Source organism: Spermophilus citellus (assembly GCF_964194105.1).
Source record: "Spermophilus citellus genome assembly, chromosome: 2".
NCBI lineage: Eukaryota > Metazoa > Chordata > Mammalia > Rodentia > Sciuridae > Spermophilus > Spermophilus citellus.
In genome coordinates this window covers 210,377,719-210,397,431 of record NC_138183.1, presented here as the reverse complement: position 1 = coordinate 210,397,431, position 19,713 = coordinate 210,377,719, and positions in this window count along the sequence as shown.

Sequence of the window (19,713 nt, the reverse complement as noted above, 5' to 3'; positions counted from 1 at the left end):
GACCACAAGTCCATGGACAGCCTGGCCAACTTAGTGAGACCCTGTCTCAAAAACAATAAAAAGGACTAGGGAGGTGGCTCAGTAGTAGAACATCCTGCATCTTGATAAATTGTTGAGGCTAGCCTCAATTTGTACCTCAGCCTCCTGAGTTGCTGGGATTACAGGAAGGCAACAATATGCCTGGCTAACAGTTGGCTCTTATGAATACATACAAGCTGGCTCCAACTCACCATTGCTCAAGAGTTTATCTTTGTACCCTGAAAGTTCTTTTTCATGAAAACCTGTTGTCCCAATATTATCTCTGAAATACATAAATGATAACCTGAAGCTTTTTCTGCCTGCATAGTGTGTTTCCTCTGAGTTCCTTTTGTCTGTTTATTATGTTAGAGGTTGTCCTCAAATTTAGTAATCCTTGGGCTGGGGACATAACTCAGTTAGCAGAGTGCTTGCCTTGCATGCACAAAGCCCTGGGTTCAATCCCCAGCACCAAAAAAAAAAAAAAAAAAAAAGGAAAAAAAAAAGCCAAAATTTAGTAATCCTTGTTAGGACCTGAATTGTCCCACCTATGTGTATGGTACTATATTTTAATTGTATTTAGATGCAGTTACTCATTTCAGCTACTAGGTGGTGTAGTAGTATATTTGCTGTTGTTGCTGGTGATGCTGACAGGGGCATTACCATATACTTGTAGTTTCCTTTTTTTTCCTCTCTCTCTTTCTTTCTTTTTCAGTTGTAGATGGACACAATTCCTTTATTTTGTTTATTTATTTTTATGTGGTATTGAGAATTGAACCCAGTGTCTCACGCATGTTAGGCAAGTGCTCTATAACTAAGCTCTAGCTCCAGCCTCTACTTGTAATTTGAAAAGTAGGGCTGGGGCTGTGGCTCAGTGGTAGAACACTTGCCTTGCACATGTGAGGCACTAGGTTTGATACTTAGTACCACATAAAAATAAATAAATTAAATAAAGGTATTGAGTTCATCTATAACTAAAAATATTTTTTTAAAGATTTATCTTTTTATTCACAAGTATTTTTTTTTTAAAGAGAGAGTGAGAGAGGAGAGAGATGAGAGAGAGAGAGAGAGAGAGAGAATTTTTAATATTGATTTTTTTTTTAGTTCTCGGCGGACACAACATCTTTGTTGGTATGTGGTGCTGAGGATCGAACCCGGGCCGCACGCATGCCAGGCGAGCGCGCTACCGCTTGAGCCACATCCCCAGCCCCTAAAAATATTTTTAATACTTTTTTAGTTGTTGATAGACCTTTATTTTATTTATTTATTTATTTTTATTTTTTAAAGAGAGAGTGAGAGAGGGAGAGAGAGAGAGAGAGAGAGAGAGAGAGAGAGAGAGAGAGAGAGAGAGAGAGAATTTTTAATATTTATTTTTTAGTTTTCGGCAGACACAACATCTTTGTTGGTATGTGGTGCTGAGGATTGAACCCGGGCCGCACGCATGCCAGGCCAGAGCGCTACCGCTTGAGCCACAGCCCCAGCCCCTTTATTTATTTTTAAAAATAAAAATAAATAAAAGTGGTTCTGAGAATCAAACCCAGTGCCTCACACATGCCAGGCAAGTGCACTACCACTGAGCCACAACCCCAGCTCCAACTAAAAAATATTTAAAAAAAAATAATTTGAAAAGAACTCTCACACTTATTTCTTTGATCCTCATAACGTCCTAAAAAGCAGACTTTATGTATTTAAAGGAGGAGCCTAAATTCATTACTTGAAAAAATCATCCCCATTTTAAAGATGAGGAAAAATTGAGGCTTAAAAAAGTAATTAACTTCAAGACTCAAATTAAGGCCACTAAAGTGTCTAATGTTCTTGTCAATACTTTGATGGACTCCTATATTGCTTTTTCTCAGTTCTTAAGAAGAAATGCAATAAAAGTTCATGTTTTTCTAGTTATATTAACTTAAGAATTATTAACTTTTAGCAAATTCCTAATATATGATGATATATCCACTAGACAAATCAAATGTTAAAATTCCCAGAAATCTAAAAGACTTTAGTCACTGGTATGTATGTATGTATGTATTTTAATGTGGTGCTGGGGATAGAACCCAGTGCCTCAGGCATGCTGAGTATATTCTCTACCACTGAGCTACAACCCAAGTCCTCACTGTTCTCTTTTATATATTCATTCTCTCTCTCTCTCTCTCTCTCTCTCTCTCTCTCTCTCTCTCTCTCTCCTCTCTAATTTGGTTACCAATAAGTAAACATTTGCATTTCCTTTAGTTAGAGATAAAGATTGCCAGATTGTGTGGTGGTGCATGCTTGTAATTCCAGCAACTAGGGAGGCTGAGGCAGGAGTTTGCGAATTTGAGGCCAGCCTCAGAAACTTAGTGAGGCAGGCCCTAAGTAACTTTGCAAGACCCTGTTTCAAAATAAAATAAAAAGGGCTGTGGATGTGGCTCTGTAGTTAAGCACCCCTAAATTTAATCCCCAGTAGAGAGAGAGAGAGAGAGAGATAAGGGTTGACTTTCAGCTCCAAGCTACTGATTTTTTTTTTTTTCCTGAGCTCCTGGGATTATAGGCGTGCACCATTGCAACCAGCTAAACTGGTGCTGTTTCCTGCATCCCACACTCCCTGGTAGTCACACTATTTCTAACACTATTACCTGTTGCTCCACAGTGTGGAGAGCCCTCCTATGTCTCCTGCCACTGACAGCAGAGTCCAACAGCTGAGCTGGCTTTGAACTCAGGATCGTCCTGCCCCCGCCTCCCAAGCAGCTGGGATTACAGGCATGCATCATCACCACACAGGCTCTCTTTGAATTCTTTGTGTGTGTTTGGTGCTGGGGCTTGAACCCAGAGCCTTGTGCATGTAAGGCAAGCACTCTATCCCTGTTTGAATTCTTGACTTCCAGAATCTTCAAACATAATCAAACGACTGTTTGAAGTCACTACCTTTTAGGGTAATTTGTTTCAGAGAAAAAGTAAGTAGAATATTTTGCTGAGGGGAGGCTATGTCTCCACAGCCCCAAGACAACTGGAGAGACAGTGTAATAACTTTCACTTTCTTTTCCTCATTTACTGTCACTCCCAGTTTTCCTTCCCTCTCAGCCTGTATTAGAACTACCTGTGGATGTATCTGTCTACCCTGCTAGACTAGCTTGTGAGCTCCTGCAGGGAAGGATGGCAGAAACTGTCTTAGTTACCTAATTCTCTGTGCCCAGCACAGAGCTGGCATAGAAGAAAATCAGTGAACATTTGTTGGAATGTGCCCCACAGTTGGTCTGATGTTTATTTCCCAGGTAGAATCACCAAGAGTGGGGATCTCAAACTTCTTCGAAGCACACTGGGGGACTGTAAGGAAGTTCTTACTGACTGCCTCACACAGAGACATATGACCACGCTGAAAGCAATTTTTTTCAGTTGTCTTTTGAATGCAATGTTTTGACTGAAATAATGACTTGATTGAAAATGACTGTTCCCCATTCGCTGGGTTTTCATTCCTTTATTGTTGGTAGTTTTCATGTTTCATAAGATAATTTTCACCCCTCTTAGGGATTTTAAGCATTTCTGTCCATTTTTAGAATATTTCAGGGTTTTTTCCTAATTATTTATAATTTGTTTTTAGCTTACTTTTACTGCTTTTCAATATTTGTAATAGTAGGAAGTCAGAACTACCTAAGGAATTAGTAGTGGATTGCTTACATAAATTAATGTCTGAAATATACACAGTGATTCCTTTCTTATAAAAATAATTGTGCAGGGGGAGGATAATAGGAAAGACAGTATAATTAATGGGACATAACTTTCCTATCCTTGTATTTAAATACATAACCAGGGTAACTCCACATCATGTACAACCACAAGAATTGGATCCTAATTAGAATAAATTATGCTCTATGTATGTATAACATGCTAAAATACATTCTACTGTCATGTATATTTAAAAAGAACAAATAAAATAAAATAATTGTGCACATATGTGTATGTCTGCTTCAGAAAGCAGAGCTCAAATAGAATGGGATGGGGGCACCAAATATCTGTATTTTTCAAAGGTTTCCCTGGTTATCCTGATGCATATCTGGGATTGGTGGACCACAGATTTAGAATCACAGAGGAGTAAAGCCAGAAGGAGGTATTTTAATGAAGGGCTCATTTTGTATATGGGTAAGTTGAGACTCCAGAAGAGACTTGTTCAGGATCACACAGTGGGGAGGGAAGAATTAAAGTGCAGGTCTCCCAGCTCCTGGCTTAGTTGCCATTTTCCCTTTTTTCTGCTCCAGGTACAAGCAGAAATCATCTCCAGGGGATGTGGAGAAAAAGAAACACTTTTATGTTGTTGGTGAGATTGTAAATTAGTACAACCACTGTGGAGGTTCCTTAAAAGACTAGGCACAGAAAGACTATATGACCTAGCTATGCCATTTCTTGGTGTTTAACATATGTATACCCATGTTTACAGTAGCATAATTCACAATAGCCAAACTATGAGACCAGTCTAGGTATCCATCAACAGATGAATGGAAAAAGAAAATGTATATGGGTAAGTCGAGACTCCAGAAGTATAAAAATGAATATGCGTTTTATTCAGTCATAAAGAAAAATGAAATTATGTCATTTGTAGGAAAATGAATGGAGCTAGAAATCATATGTTAAGTCAAATAAGCCAAACTCAGAAAGTTAAGGGTCATTCATGTTTTCCCTCATGGAAGATAGAGAAGAAAAAGAAAGGTGTGCAGGCAGGAATCTCATGAAAATGGAAGGGAGATCAGTAGATGAAAGGGACCAGGGAGTGGGAGTTGGTGAGGGAGGGTAAGTGTTGGGGAGCAATATTGGCCAAATTATTCTGTTATATTGTGTGCATGTATGAATATGTAACAACAACTCCCATCAATATGTACAAGAAATGGAAAGAGAAAAAACCATCTTTAGGTGGAATTATGGAAGTTGTTTGAATCCCTCTTTTGCATGTTTAATTTCATGTTTCTATAAAGGTATGAATTGTTTTTGGCACAGATAAAACAAAGAATAAAAGAAAGAATGGAAGAATTCTATTAAAGGTATTTCACCTGCTGTCACACACAGGGCAGTACTACCATCTCCAGATAGTACTGACTGTACAAAGACAGTGGCCTTTAGAAACATTTAAGCTCAGAGTTAGGGTCTCACAGATCATAGACCTGAACCCAGATCCAGGAAGCCAGTATGCTTTGAGTACACAGACTCCTGAGGCCTGGGCCAGCTGAAGGGGAATAGATGCCAAAGAGGAGATGGGCAGGTCCTAAAGAGGGGCCCAGGCACCCGCCCTGAGCTGCTACAGAATCCACCAGAGGGCAGCAGAACATGGGCCCTGACTCCTCTCAAGCCTCTGCAGAAATTATCACCTGGGGCTGGTGCCTGGATGGAAAATTTAAGTCCAGTTTTTAAGGAGGACAGTAAGAGAGTCTTTTAGGTTTGTCAAGAGAGATGGTCTAGGAGACAGGAATTAAATTGAAATGTGCTGGGGATAGGAATGCTTAAGTCCATGCAGGCAGGGACTATATATGCAGCTCATATGGGAACATGCCTAGCACACAATACATATTAAATTACTATTTATTAATTGAATGAATGAATGTGTATACTGCTGGTGGGAGAAAATGAAGAAGAGGAAAGGATGCAAGTGCGATTCTTCTTCTTTCTTTCCTCCTATACTAAGAATTAAACCCAGGGCTTCACATATGCTAGGTAAGCACTCTACCATGGAGCTACATACCTAGCTCTTTTTAAAATTTTTATTTTTGAGATAGGGTCTCACGAAGTTTCCCAGGATAGCCTCAAAGTTGTGATCCTCCTGCCTTAGTGTCCTGAGTAGCTGGGATCACAGGCATGTGCCATCATGAGGAGTTTCTTCAGATTAAATTTGTATATGTCTAATTAGCTTATACTAGTAATCTTAATATTTAATATTTTGACAGTGCATGTTAGTATTTCTAGGCCTCTAATATTTAATTTTTATTGCTTTAACTTTTTTAGCTCCATTTTTTTTATTTTGAGAAATGTCAAGCCTACAAAACAGTTGTAAATACTACAATGCATATTTATATACCTAAGCTTACCAATTATTGACATTTTACTACATTTTCTTTATTTTTCTATACCATTTGAGAGTTAACTGCAGAAAAATAACTTCATCGTGTCTCTCCTAACATTCTCCTACACAACCATAATGCAATTCTCATACTCATTAATGCCTTACTGTTAACTAATATATAACCCATGCTTGGATTTTCCCAATTTCCTTTTATAGTCTTTTCATCCCTTCTGATCCAGGATCTAATCAAGGATTGCATATTGCAATTAGTCTTCTTTCTTTTTTCTGTACTGGAGATTGAAACTTTTTATTTTATTTTTGAGACAGGGTTTCACTAAGTTGCCCAGGCTGGCCTCCAACTTGCAATTCTCCTGCCTCAACCTCCTGAGTCACCAGGTTTACAGGCGTATGCCATTGTATCTTGAAGTCAATCTTGTTTGTTTAGTCTTCTCTAATCTAGAACATCTTCCCAATTTTCAAAAGAAGAAAACAACACAGGTAGTCTTTTTTTTTTAATTAAAGTATATTTTTTATACAATAAAATGCATAGATATTAAGTGTTCAGTGTCATAAGTTTTAACACTCATGTTGGCATTACACAAGATAGTATTAGTCTTAGTATCTTAGTCTGTTCTGTGTTGCTATAACAAATAACCTGATGCTGGGTCAAGTATAAAAGAGGTTTATTTGGATCATGGTTTTATGGCTGGAAAACCCATGTAGCACATCATCTGGTATTGTTGCATGACAAGATTCAGATAATATCACATGTAAGGAGCTTATGAGGAAGAAATCAGATTGTGAGAGAGGAAGCAAGAGATCAGGAAGGGTCCAGGCTCACTCTTTTATACAACTCACTCTTGCAAGATCTAACCTGATCCTTGGAGAACTATATTTCTCCATTCTAATGCTGGTGCCCCTGTGACATAACCATCTTCAGTAGGCCCGACCTCTTAAAGATTCACTATCTTTTAATACTGTTAAATTGAGGATCAAGCTTCCAGCACATGAATCTTTTGGGGGATAAATTCAAACCTTAGAACAAGGTATAGAACATTTCCATCTTCCAGAAAGTTCTCTCATGCCACTTTCCAATTATATTCAACCCATCCTGATTCTTCAACACATACAGCTACTTTCTAACTTCTGTCACCAAAATTTGCTAGTTCTTGACTTTAATATAAATAAAGTCAATAAATATGTATTTTAGCTGGGTGCAGTGGTGCATGCCTGTAATCCCAGTGATTCAGGAGGCTAAGGCAGGGGATCACGAGTTCAAGGGTGGCCTCAGAAAACTTAGTGATAGCCTGTCTTAAAATAAAAATAGAAAAATGGGCTGAGGAAGTAACTCAGTTATAGAGTGCTTGTCTAGCATATTGCAAGGCCCTGGGTTCAATCCCCAATACAGGAGACAAAACAAAACACAAGAAACAAGTATTTTAAAATTTATTTTACTCAATAAAATTGAACTAAATTATATTTCAGATTTTTTTAACACAATGTTTATGAGATTTGTCTGTGTTATCAACTGTTCCTTTTTATTGTAAGTGGTACTCTAATGTATGAATATACTTCTATTTGTTTAATCATTCCCTTGTTGATGGACATTGGAATTGTTTCTAATTTTTAGCTATCATGAATATTTTTTACAAGTCCTTCTGTAGACATATGCTTTTATTTCTCTTGGGTGAATACCCAGTGGTAAATAAGTCATCAGTTAACTACATATTTAACTTTATAAGAAACTGTAAAATACTTTTTCAAAGTAGCCATACTATTTTACACTCCCATTAACAATGTTCCAGTTACTCTACATCCTTGCCAATATTTGGTGGTTTTTGATCTTTTTTATTTTAACTATTCTAGAGGGTAGGAAATTACACCTCATCTAGCCTTTTTTTTTTTTTTTTTTTTTTTTTTTTTTTTGGTACTGGGGATTAAACTCAGGGGCACTCAACCACTGCGCCACATCCCCAGCCCTATTTTGTATTTTATTTAGAGACAGGGTCTCACTGAGTTTCTTAGTGCCTCACCATTGCTGGGGCTGGCTTTGAACTAACAATCTTCCTGCCTCAGCCTCCTGAGCTACTGTAATTACATGCATATGTCACCTTGCCCAGCTCATCTAGTCTTAATTTACATTTCTCTGATAATAAGTGGTATTGGACATTATTTTATATGCTTATTGGTCACTCAAGGATATTTTTCATGTAAAGTTCTTATTCAAGTCTTTTGACCTTTTTTTTTTTCTTCTTCTTCTTCTTTCTGTGATCCTGGAGATGAAACTCAGGGCTTCACATATGCTAAGCAAAGGCTTTGGGCTGGGGATGTGGTTCAAGCGGTGGCGCGCTCGCCTGGCATGCGTGCGGCCCGGGTTCGATCCTCAGCACCGCATACCAACAAAGATGTTGTGTCCGCTGAGAACTAAAAAATAATAAATATTAAAAAAATTCTCTCTCTCTCTCTCTCTCTCTCTCTCTCTCTCTCTCTCTCTCTCTCTCCCCTCTCTCACTCTGTCTTAAAAAAAAAAAAAAGGCTTTATCACTGAGCTATATCCCCAGTCTTTGCTCCCAGCCCCTGCCCAATTTTTAATGTTTATTTTAAGAAAGGGTCTTGTTAAGTTGCTGAGGCTGGCTTCAACTTGTGATCTTCCTGCCTCAGCCTCCCAAGTCACTGGATTACTGATGTGCATCACCATGTCTGGCTATAAATTTTTAATTTTGATTAAGTCCAATTTGTCCATAACCATTTTCTTATATGGTTAATGACTTTGTGTTCTGTCCATAAGATCTTTGCTTTCCTCAAGCTCTCAAAGATACTTTCCCATTTCCTTTAAGAATCTTTATGGTTTTTCCTTTAGGTGGTCTATAATCTAGAAAAGTCCTCCAAATGTTTATCTTTCATAACCCGGTCATTTCTGAAGAGTCCAGGCTGGATTTTTTTGTAGAATGTCCTTTGATATAGACTGGTTGGATTGTTTCTTCATGATTAGATACTTTAGACACCTCTGGCAGTTATTCCACACAGGTGGTGTGTCCTCAATGCATAATCAGGCCAAAGGGGCACATGACATCAGTTTGTCCTATACTGGGAGTGTTACTTGATTTTTATTTGGCTAAGGGATGTTCCCTAGATTTCTTCATTGTAAAGGTATTTTTCTCCCTTTGTAATTTACACAGGATGATACTTTAGAGTCTATGTGAAATATCCTGTTCTCCATGTTCCCCAATAATCTTGTACCAAATGTTTTTAGCATCCGCCAATGATTCTTTCCAAAACATAGTTATTGCAGGGTACTTGTCAGTGATTTGTAATGCTTTCATTCTGTCTACATTCATGAGTTGGCTTTTTTTTTTTTAAATAAAAAAAGAGCTTTCCCTCTCTTCCACTGTGAAAAAGGATTATCATTACTCATATTTCAGTATTTCGCTTCAGCTTCCCCTCACTTGTAAGGAGTGGGATGATCAGACTTTTTAGACAGTAAGGGCTAGGTAACTGTGAGTTTTCTTCCTTTCTTGGCAATCTTCTCTACTCCCAACTTCCTGCTACAAGTTACCTACCACATAATGAGTACAGGTGGGCCAGGCACATTATGTGTCTTTTTAAATATGGTCTCATTGAAATTTCACAATGGCCTTACAAGACAGAATTATTTTTCCTTTTTTACAGAAGGGGAAACTGAGACTGGGAGGTCATGAGATACTGTTCACTGTCCCATTCCATGACATATGTATGTGTGGGAATCCATCATGATAACTGCTGCACTGTGGCCTGGGCACAAGGAGAATATCTGCATCAGCAGAAAATGCTCCTGTGTGTCTTATAGTAGACAAGGAAAGGCAAACACAATGGCCTTGTATCCGTAGGGAGGCAGGGGGTGGACCTCTTGTGACTGACCTTTCCACTTGAGTTAGTGTAGGTCCTGTCCTCTCTTATTTATTTATTTATTTATTTTAATATGGTGCTGAGGATCCAACCCAGGGCCTCACATGTGCTGGGTGAGCACTCTACCGCTGAGCCCCAGCCCCAGCCCCCTGCCGTCTCTTTAGGTCTCTATTTTTCTACTGTAAATGTGGAAATTTTCTAAAAGCAGATGGATAGGCAAGCCAAGGGGGTCTGTGAACAGGGGGTGGGGTGGGGATGGGAGTGTTTAAGGATCAGGAGTTGCAGATTCTAGTCCTGCTTTGATCACAAAGTTCCCCTTGAATCCTCAGATAAGTACTCTGGCATCCTTATTTTATGAAAGAAGAAATAGAAGGCCAAAGATTATCCCCCCTTTTTTTTTTCTTTGTGGTGCTGGGGATTGAAGCCAGTGCCTTGTGCATGAAAGGCAAGCTCTCTACCAACTGAATTATATCCCCAGTCTGCCCCCCAACTTTTTTTTTTTTTTGGTCAGAGATTGAACCAAGAGATGCTTAACCACTGAGCCACATCCTTAGTCCTTTTCATTTTTTATTTTGAGAGAGGGTCTCACTAAGTTGTTAAGGCATCACTAAGTTGCTAAGGATAGTCTCTTTTTTTTTTTTTTTAAAGAGAGAGTGAGAGAGGAGAGAGAGAGAGAGAGAATTTTTTTTTTTAATATTTATTTTTTAGTTCTCGGCGGACACAACATCTTTGTTGGTATGTGGTGCTGAGGATCGAACCCGGGCCGCACGCATGTCAGGCGAGCGCGCTACCGCTTGAGCCACATCCCCAGCCCCGCTAAGGATAGTCTTGAACTTGAAATTCTCCTGTCTCAGTCTCCTGAGCTGCTAGAATTACAGGTGTGCGTCACAGAGCCTGGCACCAAAAGTCATCTCTAAGGACCTTTCTAGCAATAAGACTGTGTATCTCTGATCCATTTCTTTTTATCCAGGGCAAAAGCTGAGCTGCAGGACCTCCATTTGCTATCCCTGCCAGATATGTACTCTGCCATGGCTATGTGCACTTAAGGAGCTGACTGGGGCACAGTGGGGGAGCCAGGGTTGACTGGGGCCCAGCCTGCCCCTTCCCATCTCTTTCCCACACCAGTCCCTCAGGAACTCTCTCAATTTCTTCCTCCTCATCCTCAAAGCATAGAGAGTAGAGTCCAAGGTCAAAACTTCTAAAGTACTCTCAGACTTACAAATGGAACATAACAGTAAGTGCTGGTACTTTCTCTATAATGGTAACATGTGATGATCATTAGTGGTAAAGCATGTTCTCTCCAGAAGGCATAAATGTACATTCTCATTTAATCCTTACAGTAACTTTCTTTTTTTTTTAATATTTACTTTTTAGTTATAGGTGGACACAATATCTTTATTTTATTTTTACGTGGTGCTGAGGATTGAACCCAGTGCCTCATGCATGGTAGGTGAGCTCTCTACCTGAGCCTCAACCCTAGCCCCCCTTTTTTTTCTTTTTGTGATGCTCCCCGGGGACTCATGTATTCAGGGACTCGTGTATTTTTAGCAAGGGCTCTATCACTGAGCTAAACCCCCAGTCTTTTTTTTTTTTTTTTTTTTTAAAGAGAGAGTGAGAGAGGAGAGAGAGAGAGAGAGAGAATCTTTAATATTTATCTTTTTTTTTAGTTCTCAGCGGACACAACATCTTTGTTGGTATGTGGTGCTAAGGATCGAACCCGGGCCGCACGCATGCCAGGCAAGCGCGCTACCACTTGAGCCACATCCACAGCCCATAAACCCCCAGTCTTAAAGTAACTTTTTGTGAATCATCATTGGTCCCTTTTTACAGATGCTCAGGTCAAGTACATATCTAATAATTGATGGAATCAGGACTGAGAAGTTACGTCCATGTGACTCCTAATCCTTGACTCCTCTGACTACACTAGACCGTTGTCAAACAGAAGATACCAAGCAAAACATCACAGCAGAATTTGGTTTTAAGAACAGCCATACATCACATAATGATGCTTCAGTTAACAATGGACTGCATATATGATGCCGGTTCCATAATAACAGTTGGTGACACCATAGCCATCTGTATATATAAGTCACTCTGTGGTGTTTGTACAACAATGCAAATGCCTGACAACAGATTTCCCAGAACCTATCCCCATTGTTAAGCAACATGTGTCTATAACCTATTCAGAGTGCTTTACCTGGGAGAATTGTTGCTAAAGCAGAAGCATGATCAAGAGGTTTTTTATTTTTTATTTTTTTTGCATTAAATGTAATGTGTCCCATGTGTTCTGCAATACATGGAAAATGATGATTAGGACCTGTAGATTGTGTCCTGAGGATATTTGTGGATGCTCTGGGACATGGGACTAGGTATGTGCATCTGAGTGCTTGGGAAAAAGAAGCAAAGAAACTGGCCTTTGTAGTCACTGAAGCAGCATGACAAAGCATATAATGTATCAACCCTGAGAGGTGCAGCAGTATTTAGGGCTATTTCAGTCTAAGACCTTTTTACAATGTGTCAGATGTGTGGGTTTGTATTTCCCTGTGAATCTGAGAAGCTGACTGAAGTTTGCTGGTGATAGGATAATGGGAGAAGTGACAGAAGGCATTGTTAACTTTCTTCTCCCTCCTGAAAAAAATCAGTCCAAAAGCTAGTAGGGGGTCTGAGAAGGCAGGCATATGTTGGATTTTTGAGTTGTGGAGTGGGGAGAGGGAGGGAGGCTCCTTGACCAAGAGCAGGGCATCAAAGAGGCTAAGCAGTATGAGGAGGGTATCCCTGAAAGGTGTGACCCAGCCTGGGGAGTTGGAACACAAGTGGAATATGGAGAATGCTCAATAAAGAGGGTAGTCCTATACAGGTAAGGAGGGCAGGTAGGTAAGGTGGGTATGATGACAGACATAGCTGGAACAAGGGCAGAAAGAGGAAGAGAGGGCTTCTAGGCTTGAGGGTAGGGAGGGTGGGAGGACATGGGATGTCCAAGCCTGGGTGAGGTCAGGAAGGCACCCATGTAGAGAGGGGACCAAGTGGAAGATTAGTTACATGCAGGGGATTGATTAAATGAGTAAATATATCAGGGATCCTAAGAGCTAGGTTTCTCACTGTTGGAGAAGGGAGTCACCTGTGGCGCCGAAATATAATTGGAGGTACTGTTGTGAACTTGTGGTTTACACCTATATATCTATACATGAACATAGAAATAATTATAGCAACAGAGTTCTGTTCACTGCAAGGACCTGGGAATAGCAGCATCCCGATAGCAGCAAGCATACTTAGCACCCAGACTTTGTTTTCTAAATCGCATTTTCCAAGAAGGGAAACTGAGGTCCCTTGGAGAAATGGCTAGCTCAGAAAAGAATAAGATGAGCCTGGAACATGTTTTTTTCTTTAAAAAAAAAGGGTAGGGTGGGGTGGGGGGGGGTGGGGAGGACTCTTGCTATGTTGTCCACACTGGCCCTGAACTCCTCGGTTGAAGAGATCCTCCTGTTTTAGCTTCCCAAGGAGCCAGCCCCTTAGGCATATGACCACTTCCATCTAGCCTGGAGCATCTTATTGTGACAGAAACTAGGGAAGTACTCAAAAGAATGACAGGAACACTGTGAAATGGACAGAAGCCAAGTCAAAGGGCTCACATTGGCATTGGAGACAATTTGTATCTCAAAATGGTAGTAACAGATTAGAAATTATCAAGTAAGGTAAGGAACTGTAAGTTTACATACATATGTGAATAAATAAATCACTGAGTATTTGATGAGGAATAGGTTATTTATGTAGTTTTAAAGCACTTCTTTGTAAAATAAATATTTTGCAAAATGCAAAAGGAAGCTAGGGACAACCTCAGTGGTAGAGTACTTGCATAGCATGTATGAAGCCCTGGGTTCAATCCCCAGAACTGCAAAACAAATGAACAAACAAACAAAAAGCAGGGGGAGTGAGTAACTGTAGTAGAGAAGGCTGACAGAAACCACCTGAACCAAGTGGTCAAAGTGAACATCATCAGTAACAGGTTAACCTGTAACCATGTCACCTCATAGGTACAACGAGTAGGTACATAGGTACAGCATCTCTTATCTGGTGTTTCTGCCAAATATGCATAAGCTAAGTCTAATCATAAGGAAATATCAGAGAAACCAAAAAAATGTGGAACATTTAACAAAATAACTGTTCAATAATTTTTTTAAAGTGTCAGTGTTTTAAAAGTCAACAAAAGACATGAGGAACAGTTATAGACTAAAGGCTAAAGAGATACAACAACTAAATTTATGGTCCTGAACCTAATAATTTTGCTGAAAAAAATATTGGGATAAGTAGCAAAACTTGAATAGAGTTTGAAGATTAGACGGTAGTAATATGACAATATTAATCTCTGAGTTTGATTTTTTTTTAAATTTTTTGAGACAGGGTCTCACTATGTTGCCCAGGCTGACCTTGAACTAGGATTAAGCAATCCTCCTACCCCAGCCTAGAGAGCAGCTGGGATTATTTACACCTGGCTCCTCACTTTCTTTTTTTTTTTTTTTTAAAGAGAGAGTGAGAGAGGAGAGAGTGAGAGAGAGAATTTTTAATATTTATTTTTTAGTTCTCGGCGGACACAACATCTTTGTTGGTATGTGGTGCTGAGGATCGAACCCGGGCCGCACGCATGCCAGGCGACGCTTGAGCCACATCCCCAGCCCTCCTCACTTTCATTTAGAAGACAGAAGGCTCACAGGAAGGTGGCTTCAATTTTTCTGGGGAGGCCCTCTCCAGTTTGAGAGTGGCAAAGTGCTACCTATGGGGCTTCTGTGACAGAGATCCTTAATTAAATAACTTTGCCTTATTGTGAGGGTTAATATATTTTAGTTGTAGATGGACAATATATATTTATTTTATTTATATTTATTTTTAAAATATATGACAGATCACTAATCTCTAGGGTATATAAAGAACTATATTTATTTATCAAATATATTTATCAAACTATATATATTTATCAAACATCAGATAGAGCACTAATCACTAGGGTATATAAAGAACTATATTTAAATGTGGTGCAGAATTCATTATAATTCATATTACACATATAGAGGATAATTTTTCATATCTCTGGTTGTATACAAATAATATTCATATGAATTCGTGTCTTCATACATGTATTTTGGATAATGATGTCCATCACATTCCACCATCATTTCTAACCCAATGCCCTCTCCCTTTCCCTCCCACCCCTCTGCCCTATCTAGAGTTCATCTATTCCTTCCATGCTCCCCCTTCCTACTCCACTATGAATCAGCCTCCTTATATCAGAGAAAACATCTGGGATTTGTTTTTTTGGGATTGATTAACTTCACTTAGCATTATCTTCTCTAACTCCACCCATTTACCTGCAAATACCATGACTTAATTCTCTTTTATTGCTGAGTAATAATCCATATATGCCACATTTTTTTATCCATTAATTTATTAAAGGGCATCTAGGTTAGCTCCACAGTTTAGCTATTGTGAATTGTACTGCTATTATAATTGATGTGGCTGTGTCCCTGTAGTATGCTGTTTTTAAGTCCTTTGGGTATAGACCAAGGAGAGGTCAAACGGTGGTTCCATTCCCAGTTTTCCAAGGTATCTCCATACTGCTTTCCATTGGCTGCACCACCAGCATTGTATGAGGTTACCTTTTCCCTCACATCCTCGCCAACATTTACTGTTGTTTGTATTCTTTTTTTTTTTTAAAGAGAGAGAGAGAGAGGAGAGAGAGAGAGAGAGAGAGAGAGAGAGAGAGAGAGAGAGAGAGAGAGAGAATTTTTAATATTTATTTTTTAGTTCTCGGCGGACACAACATCTTCGTTGGTATGTGGTGCTGAGGATTGAACCCGGGCCGCACGCATGCCAGGTGAACGCGCTACCGCTTGAGCCACATCCCCAGCCCTTGTTTGTATTCTTGATAGCTGCCATTCTGACTGGAGTGAGATGGTATCTTAGAGTAATTTTGATTTGCATTTCTCTAATTGCTAGAAATGATGAACATTTTTTCATATATTTGTTGATAGATTGTATATCATCTTTTGAGAAGTGTCTGTTCAGGTCCTTGGCGCATTTACTGATTGGGTTACAAAATGAAATTAAACCCCTATATCTCACCATGCACAAAACTCAAAGTGGATCAAGGACCTAGGAATTAGTCCAGAGATCCCATGTCTGATAGAAGAAAAAGTAAGACCCAATCTCCATCATGTCAGATTAGGCCCCAACTTCCTTAATAAGACTCCTATAGCACAAGAATTAAAATCAAGAATCAATAAATGGAATGGATTCAAACTAAAAAGTTTCTTCTAAGCAAAAGAAACAATCTGTGAGGTGAGTAGAGAGCCTACTTCTTGGGAGCAAATCTTTACCCCCTCAAACATCAGATAGAGCACTAATCTCTAGGTTATATAAAGAACTATATTTATTTAAATGTGGTGCTGAGGATGGAATCCAGTGCCTCACATGGGCTAGGCAAGTGCTCTACTACTGAGCCACAACCCCAGCCCTGTGAGGGTTAATTTTATGTCAACTTGAGTGGGCCATGGGATTCCCTGATATTTCATCAAACATTATCTTGGTGTTTCTGTGAGAGTGTTTTTGTATGAGTTTGAATGTTTAAGTGAATAGACTGAGTAAAGGAGATTGTTCTTCCTAATGTGAGTGGGCCTCATCCAATCAGCTGAAGGCCTAAATAGAACAAAAGATTGACTTCCAACCTCCACCCTCCCAACCAAATAAAAGAAACTCCTCCTCCTAGACTGCCTTCAAGTTGGAACATCAGGGTTTTTTTTCCTAGCCTTTGTACTGGAACTACATCATTGGCTCTCCCAGGTCTCCAGCTTCCTGGCTGCAGATCTTAGCCTCTATAACCACACAGGCTAATGCCTTGTAAGCTAGCCTACCTTCCTTCCTTCTTTCCTTTCTACTCTCCTCCCTTCTTTCTACCCTGTCTTCCTGTCTTTCTTCCTTCCCATCTACCAGCTCTGTTTCTCTGAAGAACCCTAATACACATATTTTCTCATTATCTGTCTACCCTTGCACTGTGTCCTACTATGGGACTGACTCGATGTAGACTCTCAGGAAAAAAAAAATTATTTGTCAATAGACCTTTATTTTATATGTGGTGCTGAGAATCAAACCCAGTCCTTCACACATTCTAGGCAAGCACTCTACCACTGAGCCACAACCCCAGCCCTCAGGAAATTTATTTTTTAAATATTTTTTTAGTTATAGTTGAACACAATACCTTATTTATTTATTTTTACGTGGTGCTGAGGATTGAACCCAGCACCTTGCATGTGCTGGGTTCAATCCTCAATCCTCAAAAGCAATCTACCACTGAACCACAACCCCAGCCCCAGGAAAATATTTTTAAATGAAAAACAAAAAAAATTACATGATCATATCAGAGAGCAAAGACTAGCACAATGACAGATGTGAGGGATGAGGAGGACTTTGTTGACCTTATGGGGCCCTTTCACTTCTCTGGGAACCATGAACTGTCTTCCATGGAGGCTGCTTTCTACCATCTTTGCAGGGAGGAGGGGCTAGCATTTATTGAGCACTGGCCAAAGTCCATGCTGGGTGCTCTATCTTCAGGCTCCTGACCTCTCTTCCCTCTAATACTTGCACCAGAGCAGTTCTTCTGGCATTTAAAGGGCCCATTTCTTTTAAATATTGAGAAATCCTGAGGGTAGGGAACTCTAGGATTTGTAATATGTATTACCAGCAGGTGCTGAATAAATAAATGTGCCATGCCCAGGGTCCCACAGTTTATCCAGGGAGCAGCACCCAGAGACACTCCTAGGTCGGTCTGACTCCTAAGTCCATGCTTTTCCATTAGGCTATGCTGTCTTCTGGGTAGTAAAAGGATAGTCATGAATTATTGGTTACCTGGAAACTGAAAATTCTTGGGCCTATGTTTGGTTGACTGAATCACATTTGGATTCATCTTTGGACATGGACCAATTTGCATTTAAGTTAATGGATCACTGTCATGTACATCAGCAGGACTATCTAGTGTAAAATAAAGTCCTTCACTAGGGCTGATCAAGGGAAAGAGTTTCTGAACAGAAAGCTCTGTTTATCTTAGTTGGTGATTTGTCTTGAGATAGATGGGAAAGGGCTCCAGATAGATGCCAGGACATGGCTATTTTACATTACTAGCCACATGATCTTATACAATTCCCTTATGCTCTGGAGGTCTCTCCTAAGATGTTCTTATCAAAAACAAAACAAACAAAAAAAAAAAAAAAAAAAAAAAAGAAAAGAAAAAAGGAGAAAGCACACAGACTTTAATGTCTTCAGTCCACTGTAAGCCCCATTCTCTCAGAAGCAGCCCAAATATCACTATGTGAAAAGCATTATTTTGTTTTTACTAACTGGAAAAATTTTCCATGACCAGGCAATGGGCTGGGGAAAATTCACATCTTGTTTCAATCAACTTAGGAGCCATCAATCCAAAATAGAAATGACACATCATCTTTGAACACAGACTTAAAGGTTACTGCTTAGCCTGTAGAGTGCCTCTCTTTAATTATATAGAATGAAAAATGTGAAAAAGAATTCTCTACAATTTGATAGGTTGGGGTTGATGGTGGCGGTTATTAACCGTGGGTGTACATTAGAACCACCTGGGGAGATTTAAATAACATGCAAGTCACCTAACACCAGTTACATTGCTTGGGGTAGGGCCCAGGCATTTTTTAAAGCTCCCAGGTAATTCTAATGGGCAATAAGATCTATCATCACACAAAAGAGTGATATGAAAAAGTTAGAGCATTACTGTTTGAAGAAATATAATGTGAATCACAAAAGTGAACATATATTATTTTAAATTTATAATAATCACAACTTTAATAATATATTTTATATATCCCATATATCCAAAATATTATTTTAATATGTAACAATATAATTATAAATAGGATTTTTACATTTTATTTTGTGCCAAATCTTTAATATCTGGTATGCTATGCATTTTATACATAGAGAACTATCAATTCAGACAGTGAAAACTAGCTGTAATTCATGAGGCTTATGGCAGATAGAATAAATATATATATATATATATATATATATATACACACACACACACACACATATAACATTTTTGCTAATAATTTGTTGGATTATGTTCTAGTAATTGTAAGAATTTCTAAACTTTACAGAGTGTAAGTATTGTTTTTACTGCTACTTTCAGACTTACACATTTCAATATAAAACAAAATTGTAATATTCACCATCTTGCTCTATAAACTCTGTATCATATAGGTTTACACAAATGTTTTTGTTAGGGTTATTCCTAATTTGATATATTTGTTACTGATATAAGGGGGAGAGAATCCAGTAACTTGTTACGGGACTCTTGATTCTGTGATAATTATCTTGGTACACTGATTATAATTTTTTTTTTTTTTTTTTTTTTTTTGGTACCAGGGATTGAACTCAGGGGCACTCAAACACTGAGCCACATCCCCAGCCCTATTTTGTATTTTATTTAGAAATAGGGTCTCACTGAATTGCTTAGCACCTTGCCATTGCTGAGGTCGGCTTTGGACTGAATAATCTTCCTGAGCTGTTGGGATTACAGGCATGTGCCACCATATCCAGCTTTGGTCCATTGATTCTAATAGTTTGGAGTTATTCTCCACATTTCAAGGCATTAAATCACATTGTCTGCAAATTAAAATAATCTTATTCCTTTATAATTGTTAAGTTTTTTATTTTTCAGGTCTTATTGTACTGGTGAGAACTTCTGAAACAACACTAAATGATAACATCACACATTGATA